Raw genomic sequence first — 8,085 nt, 5'->3', positions numbered from 1 at the left:
TTACCAGATTAAAGCCAAATCCTCGTCAACTCTTAGAAAGTGTTGATAAAGCCTGTAATGCACTCCAGCATCTCAAGACCCCAAATAAGAATTGGGATGATTTCTTGGCTTCTTTAACGTTGAGAAAAAGGCTGTAAATTATTTAAGCCCACCAAGATGTCAGTAACTACCGTCTTCATGTATGGCATACTGCAAGCAGAAGATATGAGACGTTCTCTGTTCACTTACTGTAAATCAGGCTCGTACTTGCTGTACACACAAGTGCAAGTCTGAGCCCTCGCTGTAGGTCAGGCACAATGATGTATGTGCATTATTTCATTTAAACCCCTCAGAAACTCCATGATATAGGTATCATTTTTATCCCCATTTTACAGACGAGGAAACTGAGGTGCAGAGAGGTTAAGCAACCTGTCAGTGGTCGTGTAGCCAGGGCGTGGCACTGAGGTTTTAAACCTAGTTCTTTCAGACTCTAGAGCCTGAGGCATCAACCCCTATACAATTCTCCCCCAACCTCATCTACCTGCTCTCTGGTTGGTGCCTAAATGTCAGTGTGGGGAATTTGCAATTAGTCACAATTCTGGAGGTTGGTGAGCTGTCACAGGGGCCACCAGCACTGCGTGCGGGTTTGGAATATCTGAATTGTGTGACTGCTAGGGTGGGGGAAGCTGAAATGTGGGTACAGATTGCAAAGTTCAGTGAGTTCTTAGTTTAGGCTTGCCCCGGGAAACCCCGTAGTTTAGGTCATTGCTGGGTTTCTGCAGAGTCTCTCCGGTTTTTTGGAACTGCCTGGGTGTGGTTTTGTGAGTGGGTTCTCACAATAATGGTCAATTTACAGATAGGTTATGTTTCAATAGACTGGTTGTAAGTGGTCTGTGTAAAGGTGAGAAACATTTTCCTATTGAAACAATAATGTTGGTTTGAGTTTCCAGGTCATTTTGTATAAGTTTTATTTACCCAAATGGAACTTTTTAATAAAGCAATTTTGACTTCTGGGTTTTGGGGACAGATAATCACCTGGGAAAGAAAAAAAAAAAAAAAGAGGCTCTTGCTCTTCTCTTTCCTGGGTGGAGGTAGGTTTTGAAATAGTTGAGAATTCTTTGCGCTCTCCACCACTCTTTCTGTATCCCTCACCCAATTCCCCAAGCTCCCCAGCTACCCCTGGGACTGCCAGCCCTGCCCTGTAGTGTGTCCCCAGTCCAGAGATTTTCCTTTTCTGCATAAATATTTCCAGCCCCAAAGTTATTTTTCTCTCTTCCTTCCATCAGAAAGTTTATTCCTTCACTCCGATGGTAGAAGAAACACGATCGGATTGAATTACATGAAGATGTAAATATCTCCTAGTTCCTTAACCTTGGAGACATTTGCATCTTAAGAAAAGAACCTTGGGTAACTCAGATTTCTTGGGAGTGATGTGAAAGACTAAATAGAAGATTCAACACTCCAGCCACACACAACTTTGAGGTTGAATATGAGCTAGGCACTAAAGATACAGGGTGAATGGAAAGAACTGTCAATGTGAATTTTTTGATGTCCTTTAAGGTACATCGCTATTTATAGCTAATGTTTTAAAAATTAAATGCAATGCATTAAAGCAAAAACATTTAATAACTTAGTTTTTTCTAAAGCTCTTACGGTTAATGAGTGTAGGCCCCATAAAGAATTTGTTGCCCTTGTTTTTACTCATTGCTATATTCTTAGTGTCCAAAATAATGCCCAACACATAGCATACACTCAATAAATATGCTGAATGATTTTACAAATCCTATTTTACTTGTTAATCTAATAATTTTAGTAAGCACTTTGAAGGGAGCCTCAGATTTATGCCTCTTCCACTCAAATTGAACGGATCAGCCTCCCTCAATTCTGGTTACAAACCTAGTTAATAGACTTCCTTTAAATATTGCACACTGCCTTTATCAATTTAATATATTCATTTTTCTTTTAGAGCCCTTCAAATTTCTCTAATAAGAAAAAAAACTTCTTATATATTTACACCCCTCTTAAGTAAAGCTAATAAATTAAACTTCTTAAGATGATTCTTAAGCATTTCAATACTGTTTATACCATTTGACTTAACATCAGGAATCTAAAATTAGTTACCCAATTATCCATTTAAATTGATTTCAGAAGGCTAACCTGCTAGATACCTTAATAGACAACATTTTTTAGAGCTTGAAAATGTTTTAAATACCAAATATATACACATTGTCTGAATAATTTAAAAAAAAGTATTTTTGGGGCACCTGGGTGGCTGAGTCGGTTAAGTGTCCGACTTTGGCTCAGGTCATGATCTCACAGCTCCTGAGTTTGAGCCCCTTGTCAGACTCCATGCTGACAGCTTAGAGCCTGCTTCAGCTTCTGTGTCTCCCTCTGTCTCTGCTCCTCTCCCACTCATGCTCTGTCTCTCTCTTTCTCAAAAATAAATAAACATTAAAAAAAAGTTTTAAAAAAACACCTATTTTTGAACGTAGTACACAGTGTTAATGATTGAGATTCGATTTACTTAATCTTTGTACTCTATTCCAAAATTTCTTTGGGTTAAAAACACTAGCCCACTCCTGAAAATTGTAGTGTCACAAGCAAGGGAGAGCGGCCATTTCAGCAGACGACTGTGGCTGCAAATCACCAAAAGTTTCAGTTGAGAAAGGAGATGGATTCTCCCTGGGACACTGACCACACGCCAACTCCCTTTTAACACTCACTGTAACTACATGAACTCCAGACTCCTGTCTTTTATGAGGTGATCTCTCTTGGTTTCAAGATAGGTCATTAACTAATTTTTCCTCCTGAGTTGGGTAAATTGAATTCCACACCCCTTATTAAGATTATAGCTAACTTTCTTCACTGATTAATTGGATTTCACATTTATTTAATGATCTTAGGACTTATCTTTTTAAAAAAAATTTTTTTAATGTTTATTTTTGGGAGTGCGCGCACATGCGCACGAGTGGGGGAGGGGCAGAGAGAGAGGGAGACACAGAATCCGAAGCAGGCTCCAGGCTCTGAACTGTCAGTAGCCCGATGTGGGGCTCGAACTCATGAGTCAAACCATGAGATCATGACCTGAGCCGAAGTTGGACGCCCAACCAACTGAGCCAGCCAGGTGCCCCAAGACATATCTTTGTTTTCGCCTTTGGTTTTAAAATTACTGCCATTTTATTGAATTATTCTGCCCTTACACAATTCTTCCACAACCTCTTCTGACTTTATTTATTTATTTTTCCTATAATCTTCCTTTGTGGAAGAGCTACAACTCTTACAGATATTAAAATGGCGTCTGATGGAGCTGCACATCCCTTGTTCTTGGTCTAGTTCTATGGTCACTGTACTAAAACCGTGTTAATAAAAACACAATCCCTATGCTTGAGGAGTTCGTAGGAATATTATTATTATGATTACTATTATCTTATGAGGTAATCTTTATGAAAACCCTAATTCTTATCACTCTGCCTTACAGATGAGAAAACTGTGGCTTAGCCAGGGTCAGCCACTTCTTGAAAGGAGTTAGGATGCAATCTGGTAGAATCCAGAGCCCAGTCTCATCTGCTCGCTCATTCGGCAGCTGATTCATAAATTCTCGCAGCATGGTATGCATTGTTTGAGGCTCGAGGAAACTTTACAAATTGAACTGGAGATACAGGCAGTTCCAAAATTGAATTCGGAGATTTTGCAGACTCCTAAAGGCAGGCTGCTCTCTTTATCTACGTTCTGCATTTTTATACTTTATTCGTTTCCTTGCCAACTCACAAATTCCCTGAAAGCTTAACCTACCCTTTTCCATAGCTGTTGAGGAAGCAGGGAGAATAGGATTCAGGTTGGAGGGATGGAGAAACATTTGCAGCCATGAGTTCTCTACCATCCAGATATTCAAAATTACAAAGGATGCAATGCTAACCCTTCCAAGTAGTCCAAACTTATTGGAAGTAAAATGTGTTTGATTTAAAAAGAAGAAATTTAATAAATATTTGTTATGTATTAGTGTCATCTGTGACTAGAGGCAGAATTTCCTAGATGTAACTGAGAATGATCACCTGAGTGGAAATTAGAACCTCTTGATGTAATTTGGTTTTCAAAAATTCATATTTCCAAGTGATTATTCTTTTACCTCTACTGGGAATCTTTAATCATGATCATGAGGGGGCCTGGGTGGCTCAGTTGGTTAAGCATCCAACTCTTGATTTCCGCTCAGGTCATGATCTCAGGGTTTTTGATATGGAGCCCCTGTTGGGCTCTGCGTTGTTAACATAGCAGAGTCTGCTTGGGAATTTCTTTTCTCTCTCTCTCTCTCCCTCCCCCACCTTCTCACTCGCTCTGTCTCTCTCTCTCTTTCTCTCCCCCATAAATAAATAAATAAATAAACTATATATATATATATATATATATATATATATATATATACACACACACACATACATACGTATGTATATATATATAAAAAAAAACAATCATGATAATGGTTCAGCAGCAGGAATGTGAGACTAGTTAATGTACTTTTCCATCTCGAAACAGCTAGAAAACCAATAGTATGTGTCCAGGGAATTTTAAAACAGGTTTAACAGGATTATTTAGTCTTGACCTAGGGCAATGACCAAATAGGATTACATCCATGATGCGATTTGGCCATCTGCAACTCCATGTTTGGTTGTCCCTCTTTGGAACAGAGGGAATCTTGTGTCTTTACCCAGAAGACCTGATGATTTACTTGTGAATGCCAACATACTTACACCAGCCAGGTGTGCCCTAAACTCTTCTTTTTTTAAATTCTTGATTAGATCCTTACTTTCTGAATTTTTGTAAGTTCTCCAGAAATGACAGTTCCAATTTGTTGGAAGAAAGGAATAATTGAACTGCCAAATGTCTTCACTCCTTTCCTTTGAAATTCATATTCTCATTTCCACAGGGGATTATTTACTTGTCTCTGTTGAGATTGTCTTAAAAGTCTTGGAGTTTCAGTTTGAATTTTGAGACTTGCCTTATCTCCAGTTTTATACCTAAAATCTCTGATGAGTTGAGAAAACCATGGAGATAATTAGCTTCTGAGTTATATTATTATTTTTTTCCCTTACTAGTAGATAATGTTTATTGGATACCACTAGTGTTCAAATCATGGTAGAAGAATTAAATTTATCCAAGGCCCTTGGTTAGATGGCTCAGTTAATAATTTATTCCCACCAGAAAGAACTTTTAATGTTGCTTACTTTAAAATTACTGTCCAGAGCAAATGGACATTTACCTTATAAGAATGTTTGGTTCAGGCTTAAACAAAACTATGTATTCTTTCCAGATTTCAATTTTGCCAAAACTTGAAGTTTGTTGGGAGTGGGTTGCCAGTGAGCAAGAGCCTCTGACACTGCAGTGAACAGATGGTTCTTCAAAATAAATAGGTAAGGGGCGCCTGAGTCGCTTAGTTGATGGAGCGTCTGACTTTGGCTCAAGTCATGATCTTGCGGGTTTGTGGGTTCAAGCCCCGCATCAGGCTCTGCAGCTGACAGCCTGGAGCCTGGAGCCTGGAGCCTGGAGCCTGCTTCAGATTCTGTGTCTCCCTCTCTCTCTGCCCCTCCCCTGCTTGCTCTCTCTCTCTCTCTCTCAAAAATAAAATAAACATTAACAAAAAAGAAAATTAAAAACTAGATAATAGTTTCATTAAAAAACAATGATCTGATTTCTAAAGATTACTTATATCAATTGGAAAGTGACTTCCTAGCCAGCACATTGTAGTTGTTGTTACCTAGTTGTCAGTGGGAGTACCCTGGATTGAGCATTGGGACAGCATAGTGGTTAAAAATTCACTCAGGCATGATCTGAACCGCCACTGTATCTTAGAATGCCTCCAAATCTCAGAATTTGGGCTATTTGTCTAGCAGTGGGGTACACAGACAAGCAGATCTGACTTCTTCATATCACTGTCTCCCAATCTCTTGGTGTGACCCAGGCTGTGAGTGCTTATCCTATGATCATGTTTCCTGGGTCTTGGGTGATCCACCCTTGTTCTCTAGCAGGGAAGTAGCCAGGAATTCATATGCTCCCTAGAAGTTCAAGAATGTGAGGGAGACATGATTAGGACAGGAATTTTGCTCAGTCTTGCTGGAATGTTGGTGGATTTTGTGGTTGGTGATGAGATTCTACTGTTCACTAGTTATATAATATCATAGACGATAGTGGTGGTGAGTGTTTGTAGTGTCAGCGGTTTAACCATTAGTAGTTAGAAAGTTTCGACAATAAAAGATGGTTGGATCACTTAGGCCTTTGTTCAGTTTTATTTAACAGAAGCCCTCAGGTTAAGCCTAGCTTAAATTTTAGAAATTTAGCTTTCACACACAAAAAGTTCAATGACAGGCAGTCCAGGGATAAATGAGGGTTCTGCAATGTCTTTCAGAGCCTAAGTTTCCTATATTTCTGCTTCACCATTCTAGTGCATAGCTTTCATATTCAAAGTTAACTTATGGTCCAACATGGCAACTGAAGTCCAGCCATCACATCCCAGCTGTAGGCCAAAAGAAAGAGGAAAGTCAGAAGGGAAAAAAAAAGGGCTTCTTCCAGCTGGACCAGCTCTTTTTAAGCAGCCTTCCCAAAAGTCCCAAACAACATTTCTCTTTATTTTTCATTGGCCAGAGCAAACCCACACCTGGCTTCCATGGAGACCAGGAAATGTAGTCTTACTCAATAAAGCATATGATTGTTCTTTGGTTAGGCAACACATAGCCTCATAATCCTAGGGTTTTAAGGCATGGACCCAATCTTATCAGTTACATCTCCTCTTCCCTGAAGGTGTCCTAACTCTGAGAGCTCCTCACAGAGAGTTCAGTTAGCTAGAACAGAAAGCAAGTGTCCCTAAAGTGATGGTAGAGAAGCACAGGCCCTGCAGTAAAAGCTTGACTGGAGAACCAAGCCGAGGAAGATAAGCCTTTTGCTCTCTCACTCCAGAAAATGTCTGGATCTATACGGCACACTGTGATTTAGCAACTTAATTGTAGGAACAAAGAAGGTTAAACTGAAAGAACAGAACAAGTACTTATTGAAGGAAATGTTGACCCGTAAGGCAAAAGCTTTGACCAGTCAGATTAGAAGCTCCTCCTCCTGTGGGAAGGCACTGACAAGGGAAAGAGTCTAAGGTAGAAGATCCCATCTCAACCTTAGCTTTCCTACTGCAGGTGTTCTTGTTGGGCTGTGTGTGTATCTAGACATAGATACTTATAAATGTATAAATAATCCCATTACTATATACACATAGAAATATTCTATATCTTTATCTTTATATATTCCCTATGTATATATAATATACTGCATAGTCTTATAACTCTGAGCTCTGCAGCCAACAGGCCCTCAAGGATTAAGGTGTACTGAGATATCGGGCCCGGGGCGGCCAAAGCCTATAGCAGATCACCTCTCTCCAAGAGCAGGCTCTTCTGTTTGCCCCATTGTGTTCCACAAACATTACCACTTTCACTGTGAGCTCTGGGCCCCCAAAGGCAATGAATTAGTTTATTCTAGGCAGCCTCATGGTATGTGTCACAGGAATATCACTTTTATTGTCATCTATCAGCGATGCAAAATTAGTGAAAACTTAAGTCAGTTGTAGGCATCAAGCCACAGTCTGACTGAAATGCAGTGCTGACCTGGGCTCTTCATCAGTGAATAGAGGTGAAGAACTAATCAGGCTAATCACGGTGAAGAACCAAAACCTCTTACCTTCCAGATCAAACATCTTTAATGAGATAGATGAAAAGACCAGGTTACTCCTAGAAATTACAGTTGACTCTTGAACAACTCAAGCGCTACGGGTGTCTACCTTGCACAGTTGAAAATCTGAGTATAACCTTTGACTCCCCTAAAACTTAACTACCAATAGCCTCTTGTTGACCGGAAACCTTACCAATAAGTAAACAGTCAACTAACATATATTTTGTATGTTATGTGTATTATCTACTGCATTCTTACAATAAAATAAGCTAGACAAAAGAAAATTATTTAAGAGAATTATAAGGAAGAGAAAATACATTTACAGTGCTGTATTGCATTTATCAAAAACAAATCCACACATAAGAGGACCCATGCAAATCAAACTCATGCTATTTCAGAGTCAGT

The sequence above is a fragment of the Felis catus genome, chromosome F2 (genome assembly GCF_018350175.1).
Source record: "Felis catus isolate Fca126 chromosome F2, F.catus_Fca126_mat1.0, whole genome shotgun sequence".
Taxonomy (NCBI): domain Eukaryota; kingdom Metazoa; phylum Chordata; class Mammalia; order Carnivora; family Felidae; genus Felis; species Felis catus.
Note: the sequence above shows the minus strand (reverse complement) of the source record.